This window comes from Hibiscus syriacus, unplaced genomic scaffold, assembly GCF_006381635.1.
Source record: "Hibiscus syriacus cultivar Baekdansim isolate YM2019G1 unplaced genomic scaffold, ASM638163v2 tig00117002_pilon, whole genome shotgun sequence".
Classification (NCBI taxonomy): domain Eukaryota; kingdom Viridiplantae; phylum Streptophyta; class Magnoliopsida; order Malvales; family Malvaceae; genus Hibiscus; species Hibiscus syriacus.
In genome coordinates this window covers 462,379-484,314 of record NW_024063518.1, presented here as the reverse complement: position 1 = coordinate 484,314, position 21,936 = coordinate 462,379, and the positions used below count along the sequence as shown (strand labels likewise).

At 32.0% G+C, this 21,936-nt stretch overlaps 1 pseudogene; it reads right to left on the bottom strand.

The window, feature by feature from the left end:
* Window positions 1-18,593, bottom strand: LOC120194856 (annotated as a pseudogene).
* Window positions 18,594-21,936: the final 3,343 nt, after the last annotated feature.

Below are 21,936 nucleotides of genomic sequence, written 5' to 3'. Positions count from 1 at the left end.
CAAAGAAAAATTCCTAAAACTTAGCCATTTTTTCTGTTAGTCTAGCTAAAGACCTCAAGTTACACCCTATGATCATATCAGCAAAACAGCAGGTATCCTCTTTGTTGTTCCCCACTGGGACGTCCACCACATACGACTCTACCACCACCGTTTTCCCGCTGTCATTTCCTCCATCGCTAATCTCGTGCAGAGTAGTAGTAGAACGGTAATTAATAAGCCTATGATCTCCGCCGATAATGCTAATCATCATAATATGGCACTCACGTCAAGTTCGTCTAGTCTCTAAGTGCTGGAGGCAGCAGACAACCCCGACACAACGACCACTTCACGTGTACTCCCGATGCCGCCGTTGCCAATGGTGGACGCACGTTAAGCTCAGGGTGGGCACGCGCCCACCCTGAAATTCTATGGTGTCCACCTTGAAATTCTATCGTATCAAAAAATTTATATTATTTATATACGTGTGCTCAGCTTCAAAATTTTTCTAAATCCACCACTGGCCATTGCCCTCACTCAACTTGCAGCTCTTCACGAATTAATTGTAGACTTGCAGGTTGTCGAAGCACCGGAGTATGGACCTTACCAGAGGAAGTGGTACATCGATGGTGTTAGAGTTTGACTCGAATTCAAAGTGACACAAATTAATTAATATATAAATATTGGGAAAATAAGAAACCCAATTTGGTTAAAAGTTGAAAACTTTATTAAAGTAGATTTTTATTTTATTTAGTTTTACTTTGTAATCAAATATTTATCCCTATAAATAGATATTAACGTCAGTGTAACACCCCCAACCCGTACCCGACCCAAATACGAGTCGATGTGTCACATTGACCATTCAAAACTTTTATTTTGACAAAATCTAATGAAATTCAGTTAGACATTTCCAATAAAATCCAAATAATTTCTATTTTATAAAACGTATGGTTTTACAAATTGGTCAGAGCGTATCCAGTACAAATCTTTTATCTTACATACCAACTACATTTCATATGACAAAATATATATAATTTAAACATATTTCTTATCTGAATTGTGGAAAGGAGAATCTGACCTGTCTTGCTCCTCTAAACTTCTCTTCTTGCTTTCCGGAACCTACGTGTGAAACACTCACACGCTAAGTCTATGACTTAGTGAGACATTAAACACATGAAAGTAAATCTAACTACTTAATCATGCGTGAACATATCATATCATCCTATCCTACAAAACAATATAGCATTTCATGTAATCAAATGTACACATATACACATCATTCATTCTTTCCATCATTAACCTTACTTTACTATAAATATGATTATTATTTAAATCTTGTAGTCATATCCTTTTGTACTTAACATTTTAACCAACATGACTCATTTAACCACGCAATATATATATCATCATTCAAATCATATGATACAATTCATAGCACAAAAGCATACAAGTCACATGTAATATATGTTTGTTGTTATTTCTTTATTAGCCCATGTACACATGTGAGAACTATGTATATGTGAGTCTATAGAGGTTGTGCACTAATGCTGTCACCACAGCTCGTATAAATGCACTGAAGTGCCACGTAGAATTTGTAACATCCCAAACTATGGGTTAGTGACTAAATGGTAAAGTTTCAGAAATTTGGTGATTAAAGTAGAAGAATTGATTAGTTCAATGATTTATCTGGAAATAAATCCTAAAAGTTGTTAGTAATTATCAAATGAAGTAGAGGGCAAAATGGTCATTTAACTAATAAATGAATTAAAAATAGATATGATAAGGATATATATGTTAGAGGGGATAAGGATGAAGAGATATTCTCTTCATCATCATCTTCTTCTTCTTCTTCTTCATGTACGAGAGAGAGAAGAGCCAAGCTTGCAAAGGTAAGATTCCTTGTTAGCTGATTATTTGTTAATTTTAAGAGTGGGTTTTGATCATTAGGTAATACTTAAGCTTATGGAAAGCTTAAGTTGTTCTAAAATCAAAAGATAAAGAAGTTATGAAAGATTAAAGAAAATGAGTTTTTAAAGGAAATTCTGGAAAAGAGTTAGTAAGTGAATTTTGAGAAGGAATTTGACTTGTCATCAATCTAATTAAGGAATATGGAGTGTTAGAATTAGATTTAAAACATGTTAAAAAATATGGTATGATTCTTGAAGTTAATAAAGATGAGAGAATATTAAGGTTTAAGATGAAATAAATGAGTATATATTGGTTTAAGTATGTGTACTAGAGTTAAGAAGGAAAAAAGGGATGAAACATGAATGATTTAATCCAAAATGAATGAATTTTCGGGTTCAAAAAGAGGTTTTGGGCAGAGTGCATCGATGCACATTCATAGTGCATCGATGCATCAAGGTTAAAACCAGAAATCGTTTGAAGGTGTATCGATGCACAGGAAGTGCATCGATGCACTCTTTTAAAATAAATACATCGAATACAATTCGTGCATCGATGCATCCCAATAATAATACAACATCGAATGCATTTTATGCACCGATGCATCAGTAGTGCATCGATGCATACCTTCATTAAAAGATGAAATTGCCTTTTCTCTTAGTCTAAAGAGTGAATCATTAGAGTATATTAGTTATAATACTAATATAGATCTATGTATGATGATGTAGATATAGAACGTGATCCCGTTCCGAATCAATTGAAGGATTATAATCGAATCAAAGTAAAGCTAAGGTGAGTGCAATTTAATTTGTACTTATATTATTGAATAAACATTTGGCTTGCGATGAGCCAGTGATAGAGTTACTATGGTAAGAAGTAACTCGTAAAATGTTATTTGATTGGTGATCAATGTTATGATTTGTGTGATTATGAGATATATAAGTTATATGGAAAGTATATGTGAAATAAGATATGAGCTTATATAAATATGTGATATGAATAAAGTTATAAGAAATGATTTATGTGAACACATGCATTTGTGATGCGTGTTATATGATATTAGATATATGTTTACACATACATATAGTATGTGACCGAAGAGAATGAACATGTGATTATAAGATCAATGATTACACGTACATTTGGTACGTGACTGAAAAGAAAAGATATATGTTCATAAGAGAAAGGATATGAATAAGTAAATTGAACTGTTATGAATGTTAATGCCCATGTTATGTGATAAGAGAGCTAGTGGTATAGTTGGCATGCCAAGGGTCGAGGGTTTACCTATGTTTTTTGAGACATATGGACTGTTTACCTATGTTCTTCGGGACATATGAACTGTTTACCTATGTTCTTCGGGACATATGGATTGTTTACCTAGGTTCTTCGGGATCTATGGACTGGTCCTTCGGAGGTTCGGTGCCCCATGAGGGAATTGATACGAGCTGTGGTGACAGCATTAGTGCACAACCTCAATGTACTCACATACCTTAAGTTCTCAAATGTATACATGGGCTAATGCAAGGGCTTTAAAGATAATAAATAACTTGTTATGATACTATATATATGCTTTGTTGTGAAATGACATGGATACTCGACGGTGAGTATAGAAAGGTTCAATATATGCTTACATGATAGAAAGAAATTAGTAATAATGATATGAGTACTGATAAGTATATTAGTGATATATGTATAAGTATGCATTATGTTATATGAAATGGTTTGTGGTTTTATTATATGTTTTATATGCCTCACTAAGTCAACGACTTAGCGTGTAAGTGATTTACACGTAGGTATGGAGAAGAGTAAAGAGCGATGTGGAGTAAGACATGTCAGTTCTCCTTACTCAATGTCAGATCAGAAAAGAGGTGATTAATATGTACTTTAATATATAAAGTTCTAGTTGGCATGTATTCAAAAAGATATATTGTATAAGCTCTGAATAGTTTTGTAATCGTTTTGAATAAGTTAAATGTTATAAAAGTTTTTAAATTACTCACTATTTTATACGAATAAAAGTTTGAAAAGTCAATGTAACACCTCGGACTCGTATCCGGGTCGGATACGGGTTGGGGGTGTTACATTTAATGGTATCAGAGCTACGGTTTAGCTGATTCTAGGCTTAAATCGAAGTCAGAAGTGTTTTAAAATGTATACATGCCAACTCAAAGGAAAAAATTCTGATCTGATAGTGTAAGGAGTATGCTGTCTTGCTAATAAAAATATATTATTATGTGATAATAGAAGTATGATAATAAGAGCTTCGAAAGAAGTGAAAGGTAATAAACCTGAAGGTAATAGCATTCACCTGCCCTGGCCAGGCAGGGAGAAGAGCGAACACCTCAGGAAGTGCTTGTATAAAATTTGGAAAATTATTCTTCATGTTGAAGAATGTTCTGATGTGTTTTCAATTTATACTTATTTAACTCATAGAATGAATGTATCAAATTAGTTGATAAAGTTGTGAGTACCCAAGTTCAAGGGTGGATTTGAGGAAGGTTCTATTGTTATAGACCTTTGGTTGAATGATATGATAGAAGGTTTTCATTTCTTCAAAGTGGAGATGTTGAATTGAGTAGTTTTGTTACTACTTTGGTAAGTTAGAGTATGGTGGACAATTGTCACCATAAGAACGTTAAAAGATTAAATGATGTGATTAGAATTGTATAAGAGTTCAAGAATAAGTGCATTGATGACCAGTTTATAAGACATATGAAACTAGAATACACGAGCTTGAAACAAGGGAATTACACCTTGTATGAGTATGATTATAAGTTTAATAAGCTAAGCAGAATTGCTGCTGAGTTAATTCTGATTGAAAATGATACATGTGATTTGTTGTTTAGGACTTGCGCCTTAAATTAAAAGAGTGTTACTGGTTTTGAATTTGTTATCGTTTCAAGAAATTGTTAATTGTGTTAAAGCTTTAAAGAGAAAGAGCTCAGAATGAAAAGTTTGGAGAATAAAAATCTCATATGATTAAGAGAATTGGTGCTTCATAGAGTTCAGTACCATCAAAGAGAGGTAGAGATTCTGGTTTTTAACTTCAGATAAGGTATGAATTAGTTGTATTCTCTGCCAGAGAATCAAATCTGATGAGAGTCAGATAGACTCAATTAGTATGGTTTGGTACTGAAAGATTAAACAATGATTTAATTGATAATAAACCAAGGTTAAAGACAACCTTTGTGAATTAGATTAAAAGTTCTGTTAGAGTTATGAAAATTGAAGCGGGAAAAGTATTATAAAGGGGTGAGATGAGTATTGAGATTTGGTAATTGTTGAAATAATTCCAATTGCAAAAAATGTATATGAATGGTTAGATGAAGGTTTTCGCTTTAGATTAGAAGAATCGATGTTGATTAACAGAGTTATGAAGTTGGAGTATATTAAGTTAAAGGATTAGAAGCTGATGAATGAAAATACAATTATAAGAGATAGTAAAGAATGAAGTTATGTATAAGTGAAGTTGATTATTAACGTTATAAAGAGGTGATAAAGATATGATTCGTATATAAGAAGATTTTGATAATGAAAGGATAAATGGATAAAGAAATGAAAAGATGGTGTTTAAAAGATTAAATATGATAAAGGTAAGGAAGTGCAGATTATAAGTTTGATTAGAAGTAAGAAAAGTATGTAAGGTTATATGAAGAGATTATCTGTATCGTAATACAGACAAGGATGAAAGAATGAGTAAAAGTTTGGATTGTGGTGAATTAATTATAAAATGAGGAAAGAAATCAATTGATTGATTTTTGATTTTGAGTGATAAGAATTGATGTTACTGTCTACAGGATAAGTAACATTATATGAATGAAATCAGAGTTATGAATTTGAAATAAAGGGATAGTATTGTGTATAAGAAAGAGTGTGGAGATGATAAGGATTTGTACTTTAGAATGAAAGAGTTAGCGTTGACTAACAAAATTTTGTGATGAAATTGTATTGGATATAGTTGTATATTTTGATTACGTAAATGTGATATATAGTGAATGAAGTGAGGATTCGTATGGAAGTGTAAATGATAAGTTCGATATAGAAACACGAAAAGTGTGCAAGGTGATGTGAAAATATTGTTTGACTCCTTAAAGTATATGTTTAATCACAATTGACGAAGATTTAAAGTTGTGTTTTGGTCAAATGATGACGAAATACAAGTTTGGTATGGCTATAAGGTAATTAGAGAGTTATGAAGAAATAGATGGATTTATGATATAGAGTGATGAGATGAATGTTACTGTCAACGTGATGAGTGACATTATATGGAATTTTAGAAAGGTCAAAGGAAAAATACGTAATCGAATGAGAGAAAAGACAACAATGGATTGGTATTACTGGTTATTGTTTATATGATAAGCAACAGAAGATGAATGTATAAACGAAAAAGATAGTTGGAAAACTAAAGGATTGAAAAGTAAGTTTCTGATGATGACAAGAAATAATAAGTCAGAGAAGCAACGTAAGAACATTAGAAGATATGTTCTTATTAAGATGTGCAGTGAAAATTCGAGGACGAATTTTCTTATAAGGAGGGGAGAGTTGTAACATCCCAAACTATGGGTTAGTGACTAAATGGTAAAGTTTCATAAATTTGGTGATTAAAGTAGAAGAATGGATTAGTTCAATGATTTATCTGGAAATAAATCCTAAAAGTTGTTAGTAATTATCAAATGAAATAGAGTGCAAAATGGTCATTTGACTAATAAATGAATTAAAAATAGATATGATAAGGATATATATATGTTAGAGGGGATAATGATGAAGAGATATTCTCTTAATCTTCTTCTTCTTCTTCTTTATGTACGAGAGGGAGAAGAGCCAAGCTTGCAAAGGTAAGATTCCTTGTTAGTTGATTATTTGTTAATTTTAAGAGTGGGTTTTGATCATTAGGTAATACTTAAGCTTATGGAAAGCTTAAGTTGTTCTAAAATCAAAAGATAAAAAAGTTATGAAAGATTAAAGAAAATGAGTTTTTAAAGGAAATTCTGGAAAAGAGTTAGTAAGTGAATTTTGAGAAGGAATTTGACTTGTCATCAATCTAATTAAGGAATATGGAGTGTTAGAATTAGATTTAAAACATGTTAAAAATCTGGTATGATTCTTGAAGTTAATAAAGATGAGAGAATATTAAGGTTTAAGATGAAATAAATGAGTATATATCGGTTTAAGTATGTGTACTAGAGTTAAGAAGGAAAAAGGGGATGAAACATGAATGATTTAATCCAAAATGAATGAATTTTCGGGTTCAAAAAGAGGTTCTAGGCAGAGTGAATCGATGCACATTCATAGTGCATTGATGCATCAAGGTTAAAACCCAGAAATCGTTTGAAGGTGTATCGATGCACAGGAAGTGCATCGATGCACTATTTTAAAATAAATACATCGAATGCAATTCTTGCATCGATGCATAAGTAGTGCATCGATGCATCCCAGTAATAATACAACATCGAATGCATTTTATGCACCGATGCATCAATAGTGCATCGATGCATACCTTCATTAAAAGATGAAATTTCCTTTTCTCTTAGTCTAAAGAGTGAACCATTAGAGTATATTAGTTATAATACTAATATAGATCTATGTATGATGATGTAGATATAGAACGTGATCCCGTTCCGGATCAATTGAAGGATTATAATCGAATCAAAGCAAAGCTAAGGTGAGTGCAATTTAATTTGTACTTATATTATTGAATAAACATTTGGCTTGCGATGAGCCAGTGATGGAGTTACTATGGTAAGAAGTAACTCCTAAAATGTTATTTGATTGGTGATCAATGTTATGATTGTGTGATTATGAGATATAAGTTATATGGAAAGTATATGTGAAATAAGATATGAGCTTATATGAAATGTGATATGAATAAAGCTATAAGAAATGATTTATGTGAATACATGCATTTGTGATGCGTGTTATATGATATTAGATATATGTTTACACATACATATGGTATGTGACCGAAGAGAATGAACATGTGATTATAAGATCAATGATTACACGTACATTTGGTACGTGACTGAAAAGAAAAGATATATGTTCATAAGAGAAAGGATATGAATAAGTAAATTGAACTGTTATGAATGTTAATGCCCATGTTATGTGATAAGAGAGCTAGTGGTATAGTTGACATACCAAGGGTCGAGGGTTTACCTATGTTCTTCGGGACATATAAACTGTTTACCTATGTTCTTCGGGACATATGGACTGTTTACCTATGTTCTTCGGGACATATGGACTGTTTACCTAGGTTCTTCGGGATCTATGGACTGGTCCTTCGGGACAAATACTGAACTAAGGTTCGGTGCCCCATGAGGGAATTGATACGAGCTGTGGTAACATCATTAGTGCACAACCTCAATGTACTCACATACCTTAAGTTCTCAAATGTATACATGGGCTAATGCAAGGGCTTTAAAGATAATAAATAACTTTTATGATACTATATATGCTTTGTTGTGAAATGACATGGATACTCGATGGTGAGTATAGAAAGGTTCAATATATGCTTACATGATAGAAATAAATTAGTAATAATGATATGAGTACTGATAAGTATATTAATGATATATGTATAAGTATGCATTATGTTATATGAAATGGTTTGTGGTTTATTATATGTTTTATATGCCTCACTAAGTCAACGACTTAGCGTGTAAGTGATTTACACGTAGGTATGGAGAAGAGTAAAGAGCGATGTGGAGTAAGACAGGTCAGTTCTCCTTACTCAATGTCAGATCAGAAAAGAGGTGATTAATATGTACTTTAATATATAAAGTTCTAGTTGGCATGTATTCAAAAAGATATATTGTATAAGCTTTGAATAGTTTTGTAATCGTTTTGAATAAGTTAAATGTTATAAAAGTTTTTAAATTACTCACTATTTTATACGAATAAAAGTTTGAAAAGTCAATGTGACACCTCGGAAGTGTCGCGTAGAATTGCACCGAAGTGCCATATAAAATATCCCTAAGGACCAGGTAGAAATAATTCCTTAAGAATCATATACATATACAAAGGATCAAGTATGTGTCTCAAAAGACATCACACATGTTCCAAGGAATACATATATGTCCCGAAGAACCGTGTAGACCCTCGACTCTTGGCATGCCAACTATACCTCTAGCTCTCAAGACACATAACATAGGCATTTTCATTTATGTCATTTCACATATTCATATATATACATAGTTCACTTACACGTAGAACATTTTCATATGATTCACATTTACATGTCACATAGCTTATATACTTTCTCACATAGTCACATAGACCCATGTCATATAACATATATCCAAAGTGCATATGCTCACGTATATCATATCATATAGCTTAGATCATTCTCAGGTATTCATGTAAACATACATATCATATCTTATTCACATATGATCATATATACTTCATATAACACATAGAAACACCTAGAACACTTTCACGTAACTTATATAAATTTTCAGAGTCCTTTCATATTACTTGATAACATATCATATATGTATATAAACTTATCACATCATCTACCTTATACTCCATTCTTTGTATTCCCTTAGATTATATCATTATGTCGTATTTCTAAACATATCATTCAATAGTATTTTATTTATGTATTAATTTAATCTATTTATTTAATTCAATTTCATATATTCATTATAATCTTTTCATATAGCTCCATATATATATTTAGCATATAACCTATCTTACAAATACATATTGTCCCTTTAAATTCAAGTTTCCTAATTGATATACTATTCCCATTTCATTATATAATTCAATCTTATTTAGTTCCCTTAACTCTCATTAAATCAAAAAGCTCTATTATATTAATTCTCATAATGGATCATAACACTATGTACTTATCCAACTCATGTTTCCATTATGCATGTACTGTTACCCATGTTTACCTAGTTCCTTCACTTCTCATGAACTCACTTTCATATTTTCCTATTATTACATATTTTATCTCATAAACATGTATTCACATAGTCTTATATTTCATTATCATAGACTTATATTGTTCTCCTATGACTCTTCATAAACATCTTTCCATTTCATACATCTCTTGCCTTATCTTCTATATTCCTATAATTTCATAACTTATTTTATATTCTCTCATTAACACTTAATAATGTTTTTACATAAACCACATAACACATACAAAAATATCAATTCATATAATCAAACATACATACACTTCATATTATTAACATACTTATAATCAAGACTTAATGAACTATTATTAAAGGAAATATACTTATCACAAGTCCAATTTCCATATAATCGTATACAAATAAGATGCACTCACCTTGGCCTCACTAAGTTCCAATCACTTTATGATTTCATTTCTTCAATCGAATCTTAATTTGATGATCGTTCCAGAACTTGTTCAAGTTCGGTATCTACATAATCATACATTGATACATATTAATATCCAATTGATATATTCTAATCTATCATTTCTTAGACCAAAAGAAATATCTATTTCAATTTCCCCTTGAAGTGCATCGATGCATTCTATAGTGCATCGATGCATTCTTTAACATGTGCATCGATGCATACCCATGCATCGATACACCAATTACATTCGATGTTTTTATTTTAAGGGGATGCATCGATGCACTCCTTATGCATCGATGCACCAATTGCAATCGATGTTCATTTATTTGAGAGTGCATCGATGCACATTGAATATGCATCGATGCACACAACCCATAAATTCCATTTGAGCCCAAAAATTCTTACTTTGACCTCAAATTCTACTTATTAACCCCTCCTTATGCCTTAAAAACTCATCTATACATATGTAAACCTTCTTATAACACTATAACACTTAATCCTCATAATTCACCACAATTCTTGAATCAAAGAATTTCATCAAATTTTCCATGTGTTCTTAATTCATTCTATCACCTCTAACTTCTTAATTAACCCTTTGTCAAGTCAAATTTAACTTCAAATTCTGTTAACTCCTTCTATTTCAATAATTCACTTAAACACTCTTTTTTCTAAATCTCTTATAACTTGTTCATTTTGGAGTTTTAGGTCACCATAACTCTTCCCTTACTCTTTCTTATCACTCAAGAATCAAAATAAACCATAAGATTGAAGAAACAAGCAAATTAAATCCAACTCACCTTATACATGAAGACACGGGAAAAAGAAGAAACTGAACCCATCTCTCCAGAAGTTTCTTTCCCATTTACACGTGGTTATCTCTTTTATAAAGAGATAATAAAAATCTTTCTTTGCAAAGACCAATTTACCCTTACTTCCTTATATAATTACCAAATAGTCTTCAAAATATTCCTAATTAAGTCTCTGAACTTTCAGATCTTTTGAAATTAGACTTCAAATTTTCAAAACTTCCATTTTAGTCACTTACTCTAGTTTTGGGATGTTATAAATCTCCCATCCTTTTAAGAAAATTCGCCCTCGAATTTTCATTGCACATACCAATAAGAACATACCTTTTAATGTTCTCATGTTACCTCGTTTACTTAACCTTTCATTCCTTTAGTTCTTCAACTTCCTTTTTCCTTTATACATTCATTTACTGTCACTTATCATATAAATAATAACCAGTAACTTCATTCCATTTCTATCTTTTTTTTTTCTCCTTCGATTTTTCATTTTCCTTCGACCTTTCTAAAATCCATATAATGTCACTCATTACAGTAACATCCATTTTCATCACTCAACATCATAAATTCATCTCTAACTGCCTTACAATAATAACCAAATTCGTTTTCCATCATCATTTAACCAAAAACACGACCTTAAATCTTCTTCAAATGTAATTAAACATATACTTTACGGAATCAAACAATCTTTTCACATCACCTTGCACATTTTCTTACTTCTATATCAAAATTATCATCTACGCTTCCATATAACCTTTATTGTTTATGATCCTTTAACTCAATCCCTTTCATTTCTTTACTCCATTATTCCTTTATTTATTCCTTATACACAAATCATACTTTTCTTTTCATGTTCACATACTCTTGTCCTATCACCTACATCATCTCTGTGTATCAATCTTCATTGCATACTCATAACTTTGATAACCCATTTACTTATACAGAACTTCATTATTTACTTTTTATACTTGTGTTTTCCTTCCTTAAGGTTTTATACAAATACTTATCTTATTCTCGACATCATAGCTATCTGATCATAATACACAACTATTTCAGATTCACATCATAATTAATTATCAACTTATCTTTTCCTCCAATCTTATAACTCTATCACTTTTACTCTGATAGCTAGTTAATAACATATGTTCAATCTAGGGCACAAGCCCTAGTCAACTAATCATATATCATTTCTAATCGAAATTATCTCAAAATTCGTTTACTTAACTTGTCGATTTCACCTCTATTCTCATACATCCTGAAATTTCCGTTGTTCAAACTCAACATTATGGCTTCCTTTGTCTTATAACTAATATAGATATACACATTCTCAAACTCTTCTTATCAATCCTCAGCTTTACTCAATATACAACTGTATCCAGATCCATTTCATATTTGGTTATCATATGACAACATCTTATAATCTTATACTTCCAGTACATTCCCATCACATATTCTTGTTAGCCAACGCTAACTTTCTCCTTCTATAGTACAACATTATGGATCTTCTAGCGTCCTTATGGTGACACTTGTTCACCATATTCTATCTTATCCACGTAATAACGAACTTCTCAATTTAATTTCTCCACTTTGGAACAATGAACACCTTCTAGCATTATCTTCATATCATTTATCTAAAGGTCTGTAACAACATAACCTTCCTCAAACTTACCCTTGAGCTCGGTGCTCATAACTCTTTAACTATTTCGATACATTCATTCAACATCATGAATCATTCTCTAATTATACAGGCATTCCCTGAGGTGTTTGCTCTTCTTCCTACCTGGCCAGGCAGGTAAATTGCTATTACCTTCAGGTGTATCGACTTCTATTTTACTTTGGAAATTCTCATGATCAAATATCTATTATAACATAACAATTTAACTTTATTAACAAGACAGTACACTCATTACACTATCAGATCAAAAAAAATTTCCACTTTGTGTTGGCATGTATACTTTTTAAAACACTTTTGACTTCATTTTAAACCTAAAATCGACTAAACCATAGCTCTGATACCATTAAATGTAACACCCCAACCCGTACCTGACCCGAATACGAGTTCGAGGTGTCACATTGACCGTTCAAAACTTTTATTTTGACAAAATCTAAAATTCAGTTAGACATTTCCAATAAAATCCAAATAATTTCTATTTTATAAAACATATGGTTTTACAAATTAGTCAGAGCGTATCCAGTACAAATCTTTTATCTTACATGCCAACTACATTTCATATGACAAAATACATATAATTTAAACATATTTTTGATATGAATTGTGGAAAGGAGAATCTGACATGTCTTGCTCCTCTAAACTTCTCTTCTTGCTTTCCGGAACCTACATGTGAAACACTCACACGCTAAGTCTATGACTTAGTGAGACATTAAACACATGAAAGTAAATCTAACTACTTAATCATGCGTGAACATCATATCATCCTATCCCACAAAAATATAGCATTTCATGTAATCAAATGTACACATATACACATCATTCATTCTTTCATCATTAACCTTACTTTACTATAAATATGATTATTATTTATATCTTGTATTCATATCCTTTCGTACTTAAAATTTTAACCAACATGACTCATTTAACCATGCAATACACATATCATCATTCTAATCATATGATACAATTCATAGCACAAAAGCATACAAGTCACATGTAATATATGTTTGTTGTTATTTCTTTATTAGCCCATGTACACATGTGAGAACTATAAATATGTGAGTCTATAGAGGTTGTGCACTAATTCTGTCACCACAGCTCGTATAAATGCACCGAAGTGCTACGTAGAATTGCACCGAAGTGCCGCGTAGAATTACACCGAAGTGCCATATAAATGTCCCTAAGGACCACGTAGAAATAATTCCTTAAGAATCATATACATATACAAATGATCAAGTATGTGTCTCAAAAGACATCACACATGTTCCAAGAATACATATATGTCCCGAAGGACCGCGTAGACCCTCGACTCTTGGCATGCCAACTATACATCTAGCTCTCAAGACACATAACATGGGCATTTCATTTATGTCATTTCACATATTCATATATATACATAGTTCACTTACGCGTAGACATTTTCATATGATTCACATTTACATGTCACATAGCTTATATACTTTCTCACATAGTCACATAGATCCATGTCATATAACATATATTCAAAGTGTATATGCTCACGTATATTATATCATATAGCTTAGATCATTTCTCAGGTATTCATGTAAACATACATATCATATCGTATTCACATATGATCATATATACTTCATATACACATAGAAACACCTAGAACACTTTCACATAGCTTATATAGATTTTCAGAGTCCTTTCATATTACTTGATAACATATATCATATGTATATAACTTATATCACATCATCTACCTTATACTCCATTTCTTTGTATTCCCTTAGATTATATCAATTATGTCGTATTTCTAAACATATATCATTTAATAGTATTTTTATTTATGTATTAATTTAATCTATTTACTTAATTCAATTTCATATATACATTATAATCTTTTCATATTGCTCCATATATATATTTAGCATATTACTTATCTTACAAATACGTAGTGTCCCTTTATATTCAAGTTTCCTAATTGATATACTATTCCCATTTCATTCTATAATTCAATCTTATTTAGTTCCCTTAACTCTCATTAAATCAAAAAGCTCTATTATACTAATTCTCATAATGGATCATAATACTATGTACTTATCCAACTCATGTTTCCATTATGCATGTACTGTTACCCATGCTTACCTAGTTCCTATCACTTCTCATGAACTCACTTTCATCATATTTTCCTATTATTACATATTTTATCTCATAACCATGTATTCACATAGTCTTATATTTCATTATCATATGACTTATATTTGTTCTCCTATGACTCTTCATAAACATCTATTTCCATTTCCATACATCTCTTGCCTTATCTTCTATATTCCTATAATTTCATAACTTTTTATATTCTCTCATTAACACTTAATAGTATTTTTACATAAACCACATAGCACATACAAAACATATCAATTCATATAATCAAACATACATACACTTCATATTATTAACATACTTATAATCAAGACTTAATGAGCTATTATTATAGGAAATAGACTTATCACAAGTCCAATTTCCATATAATCTTCTACAAATAAGATGCACTCACCTTGGCCTCATTAAGTTCCAATTCACTTTTATGATTTCCTTTCTTTCAATCGAATCTTAATTTGATGATCTTTCCAGAACTTGTTCGAGTTCGGTATCTACATAATCATACATTGATATATATCAGTATCTAATTGATATATTCTAATCTATCATTTATTAGACCAAAAGAAATGTCTATTTCAATTTCCCCTTGAAGTGCATCGATGCATTCTTTAACATGTGCATCGTGCACTACCCATGCAGCGATACACCAATTACATTCGATGTTTTTATTTTAAGGGGATGTATCGATGCACTTCTTATGCATCGATGCACCAATTGCAATCGATGTTCATTTATTTGAGAGTGCATTGATGCACATTGAATATGCATCGATGGACACAACCCAGAAATTCCATTTGAGCCCGAAAATTCTTACTTTGACCTCAAATTCTACTTATTAACCCCTCCTTATGCCTTAAAACTCATCTATACATATGTAAACCTTCTTATAACACTATAATACTTAACTATCCCTCATAATTCACCACAATTCTTGAATCAAAGAATTTCATCAAATTTTCCATGTGTTCTTAATTCAATTCTATCACCTCTAACTTCTTAATTAACCCTTTGACAAGCCAAATTTAACTTCAAATTCTGTTAACTCCTTCTATTTCAATAATTCACTTAAACACTCTTTTTTCTAAATCTCTTATAACTTGTTCATTTTGGAGTTTTAGGTCACCATAACTCTTCCCTTACTCTTTCTTATCACTCAAGAATCAAAAGAAACCATAAGATTGAAGAAACAAGCAAATTAAATCCAACTCACCTTATACATGAAGACACAGGAAGAAGAAGAAACTGAACCCATCTCTCCAGAATTTTCTTTCCCATTTACACGTGGTTATCTCTTTTATAAAGAGATAATAAAAATCTCTCTTTGCAAAGACCAATTTCCCTTACTTCCTTACATATTTACCAAATAGTCTTCAAAATATTCCTAATTAAGTCTCTGAACTTTCAGATCTTTCGAAATTAGACTTCAAATTTTCAAAACTTCCATTTTAGTCACTTGCTCTAGTTTTGGGATGTTACAGTCAGGGTTAGAAATCAAGTTTTTTATTTCACCAAAATCCTCTTGTATTTTCGTTTTTCATATTAGTGAAATTCTTCTCCTCTCCCGTGATTTTTCCCTTTTGGGCTTTCCACGTAAATCTTGGTTTTTTTCCGATCATGTTTATTTGTTTGCCGATAATCATCGTTATGATATTATAACAAATTTGTATAAGAGCTTCAGGTTCAAGATTTTGGCAACAATGAAGTATGATATTTCGTTGTTGGATCGAAACACCAGGTTCTCGCTATAGCAGGTGAAGATTCGGGATTTTCTTGCACAGTTAGATCTCGACGATGCAATAGAAGGATTTGATGAGAAGCCGATAACACAATGGACGAATGAGGAAAACGTAAGGATCGTAAAGCTCTTTCTCTGGTTCGTTTACACTTATCAAATCTAATTTTACAGGATGTGTTGAAAGAAAAAACAGTTGCATCTTTTTGTTCAAAATTGAAGCAATATTGCATGCATAAATCATTGACCAGTAAGTTGCACCTAAAACAACTTCTTTATTCTCTCAAGTTGGCGGAAGGTTCGTCTCTTGAAGAGCACCTAACCGCATTCAAGGAAAATGTCTCTGATCTAGAGACTTTAGAAGTGAAGTATGATCAAGAAGACTTATGATTGATCCTCCTATGTTCGTTGCCTCTTTCCTACGCGTCTTTCAGAGATATAATCTTGTACAGTCATGAAACACTCACTTTTGAAGAAGTTTACAAGGGCTTGCACTCGTTTGACAAGATGAAACATCTTGTATCTGGTTCCGATCCCTAGGCAAATTGTCTCATGATGCAATCGACTAGCTCAGATAGTGGAAGAAAAGGCGAGCGTTCTTCTTATAATATTGGAAGGGGTAGATCAAAATCTTCCAAGCAAGGTACAACTTGTCACTATTGTAAAAAGAAAGGTCATGTTAAATTGGAGTGTTACAATTGCAAAATAAAATCATAAAGAAGATAAAGAGCAAAACTATGGGAAATATGGTGAGGTCGGTATAGTAAAGGAGTATGATGACGGAGAGCTCCTAGTTGCGGCTGACGACAACTTTATAACAAGTGATGAGTGGATATTTGACTATGGTAGTAGTTTTCATATGAGTTCTAATCGTGACTGGTTTGTGACGTATGAAGTTGTATCTACATGTGATGTATTTTTGGGAAATAATGTCTCTTGTAAAGTCACAAATATTGATACAATCAAGATTAAGATGTTCGATGGGATTGTTCGAACACTTGGTAATGTGAGACATGTTCCAAATTTAAGTAGAAATCTAATTTTGTTAGGTACTATAGATTCAAAAGGGTACAAATTCTCCAGTGAATGTGGAGTTATGAAAATTTGCAAGGACTCTATTGTCGTGTTAAAAGGGAGAGAAAGACTACCAGTTTTATGTTCTACATGGTTTAACAGTTTTAAATAATGCAGTTGGTGTTTCATCCACCGTGTAAAATAACGTTGTTAAACAAAATAACCGTGGTCAGAAAGGTTATGTGAAGCAGAAAATAGTTTAATTTCGTGAACATAATGAATTTGAAGATATAACTATTGTTGATGATTGGGATCATGTTGTGCATGATATTACTTGTGGTGAAACATTTGTGAGCAAAGTTAGCACTTATGATAACCATGTTGATGTGAAGACTAAATCCAAGCCTAGAAAAAGTTTGGATTCGGTCGGTGTCCATTACTGAAGATTACCCATTTGAGGGGTGTTGTGGAAGAGATGTAGAAATTGTTCGTTGACGTGAATAATTATTTTTTTGTTGAGTTTGAGTGTCACATCGAATTTAGAATTTTTATTTCGAAACCTTTGCACTTTTAGAATCCGTGTTAAGGTTGAGATTTGTTAGAGTTTGACTCGAATTCAAAGTGGTACAAATTAATTATATATATTATTGAGAAAGTAGGAACCCAGTTTGATTAAAAGTAGAAACTTTATTAAAATAGATTTATACTTTATTTAGTTTTCCTTTATAATCAAGTATCTATCCCTATAAATAGATACTAAGGGTCAGGGTTAGAAATCAAATTTTTTCTTTCACCAAAATCCTTTTATATTTCTTCCTTTATATTAGTGAAATTATTCTCATTTGCCCGTAATTTTTTCCTTTTGGGTTTCTACGTAAATCTTGGTGTTCTTTGTTTTTCCTTTTCGATCATGTTTATTTGTTTGTCGATAATCATCGTTATGATATTATAACATATGTTTTGAAGTTTGAACAAAGCTGGAACCACATTGGTTTGATGATAGCATAGAGGTGTGATACTGAATTTTCATCGCTTCTGTTTTGGTATGGCTTTGAAATTCTTTGCATGGTCGGTTATACAGCATTTGAAGCCCCAGTTTTGGCATAAGGTATTACGCACTCGTATAAGCCCCAGTTTTGGCATAAGGTATTACGCACTCATATATATATCGGTTTATGTCGGTGAACTTTTGTCTGAACATTAATTATCCTTTCCTCGATGAACTGATGAACTCAAGTCCAGCTGGAAACAAAAATACCACGAGATGTGGAGCGCGATAAAATAATTTCTCTCTCCAAGCTAGGAGGTTAAAGAGCTGTATTAATAGCTGCTTTAAGTCTTGGCTATTTTATATTAATTTTGATTTCGTATATATTATTAATTTTACAATTTTTTTTAATTTTAATATTTTTATTAAAAAAATATTCTTAACGATATTCAAAATTATAATAAAGTTCGTAAATTAAACATATAATAATTCTATATCATTGACACAATAAATTAGCTACTTGAAATCATACAAGAACAATACAAGGAAAATGTTAAAATTCATATAAAAAAACTCGAGTAAAGACATATACGAACAAATATGAATTCCTTGAAAAACAAACCATAACGTGGATTAAACTACTACAAGACTATTGACAACCGTAAATTAAAATCGAATATCGTAAGAAAAACTATTTACAAATGTAAAATGCGTATCTAATTTTTAAACTGGGTGTCCAAAGCAAGGAATATCAACATGATAATAAATAAGCGTCATCTTGATCAGTTGAGGCGATGTTAAATTCAACCTTAAAAAATTAAATAAAAACAATTACCAAACAACTGATAAAGAAGACTAAAACATACCAAAAGACATAAAATTATGTTATAAACACAAATACATATATGTATATTTATTATTAAAAATAGATTCGTAGTTTAAGTAAAACAAGTATGGACACATAATTTTAGATGAAAAGTGCAATTATAATGTTTTCACCGTCATGAAAGAAACACGAATACGTCAAAAATCTATTTACACAAACTCGGTTTGTTTATTGCTCTATGGGCCTAAGTGGCAGAGGAACAATTGATTGGTCTAGATCGAATATAACAAAACTGTGATAACTAGAAGACTTAATAGAATGGGCCTATGTGGCTAAGGAACAAGCCAATGGGTTAGATGTATTGTTAAGAACGTATTTTAGTAAGTTAAAGGACATAAATCAATATGATATATGTATATTATTATTAAAAATAGATTCGTAGTTTAAGTAAAACAAGTATGGACACATTTAGATGAAAGGCAATTATAATGTTTCACCGTCATGAAAGAAACACGAATACGTCAAAATCTATTTACACAAACTCGGTTTGTTATTGCTCTATGGGCCTAAGTGGCAGAGGAACAATTGATTGGTCTAGATCGATATAACAAAACTTGTGATAAACTAGAAGACTTAATAGAATGGGCCTATGTGGCTAAGGAACAAGCCAATGGGTTAGATGTATTGTTAAGAACGTATTTTAGTAAGTTAAAGGACATAAATCATATGATTTTATTTGTTATATGAAGATTGAGGAGCTTGGTCCAGTGCGATTGATATATGACTAGGAGACTAGTTTTAACATACAGTTTAGTATACACATGGTTTAAGGTGATGAAAGTATCTTAAACTGTAGAGAGATGCTCAAATAAGATCCCAAACGTTTAAACAAAAATCAACATCAATGGACCCTCCCCTCTTTTTTTTTTTCATATCATCACATGTTTCCCACTAACTTTAATTTTGTAGGCCACAACTCAGATATGACATTACTTACAGATTATCAGGCGATTAAGAAGTATTTAATGCTAATAATGATAGTAAGCTTGTTTTTGTGTGAAAACCAATATCATAGACATCAAATCAAACCATCAATACCCCACTTTTAAGGGATCACTTGAAATTCTTTCTTGGTGTTTGATGAGCTTTTGAAAAATTAATGGTTAATCACAAATGAATCTTTACTTTGTTTATGTGGAAGGGAACTTGAACTGTGACGTGAATGTTTTCTTGAAATAAAATTAAGTAAATAGCTGAGTTGGTGAGTTTGGAATTTGCTGAGATGCATATAATGTGGCAAAGTGAAGTGGGCGCTTGTCTAAAGTGGTTGCAAATTTAAATGTCAACGGCTCAATGATTACTAAGGGTTGGTTAGGATTATTATCGTTTCTAACCCTCGACACCATCCGAAATATGCACATATTTAAGAGTGTCATATTTGGACCATTAACGCCATCTATAAATTTTTTTAAAAAACAATTTTAAAAATTTTAAAACTTAAATAAAAATCGATTTATAACAAAACGTACAAATCAAACAGTTTATAACAATTAATATCTACAAGTTAACTGATATACAAATACTAATGATGAATGGATTGAGTCTGTACTCAGTTTAAATGATGGATCTAAAAAGCTAAGATGCAACTGAAGGAAAAATTCCCTGGAACCCAAAACCCAAAAAGTGAAGGGCTAGGGGTAGTGTATATAATTCCTCATAAAAAAAAACATCATTAGTTATTTCTGATTTCCAATCTCTCTTTTGAGTTAGCCAAGGCAAAAGAAGAAAACACGCTTCTCTTTCGCTGCACACATTTCGGAAACACTCGGTTTATAGACTATAAGGAGCGATGAACAGCATACGTTGCTGCATCTCTTGCATTCTTCCTTGTGGAGCGCTGGATGTGGTTCGAATAGTACACTCAAATGGCCACGTTGAAGAGATCAGCGGCTCCATCATGGCCGGCGAGATCATGAAGGCTCACCCTAAGCACGTCCTCAAGATACCCTCCTCTCCTTCCCACCATGTCATGGTCCCTAATATTGTCGTCGTCCCGCCTGACGCAATGCTCCAACGCGGCAAGATTATTTCCTCCTCCCTCTTCCCCCTACACCCCCATAAATATTCCTCCACAAACATGAACAATAGAAGCCAAGACCACACACGACAGTAACGGCCACAGAGGCCGCCAGCATCGACAGAGCCGGAGTTTGTGCACGCCGACAAAATGACAAAACACGGTTTCGGTGGAGAATCTTTCGACAACTGATCGAAGAAGAGGGAGAGTTGGGGTGTGGAGACCACACTTAAAAAGCATCTCCGAGACCCCAAGTGATGCTGGTTGATCATCTCCAACTACGCTGTGTCGTACTTCTGTTATAATTATTAGTTTGTATTACGAATTTGTTGTTTTCAGTTTTCACGTATGTTAATATGATTCACTTTTTTTGTTTTTTGGGGGAGGTGGGGGTAAATCATCCATAGGATTTTTCATTGACTTGTTTTACTCTTCATTTTATGTATATTTAAGCGTAGTAAGAATGCAAATGTAAGAAAGGA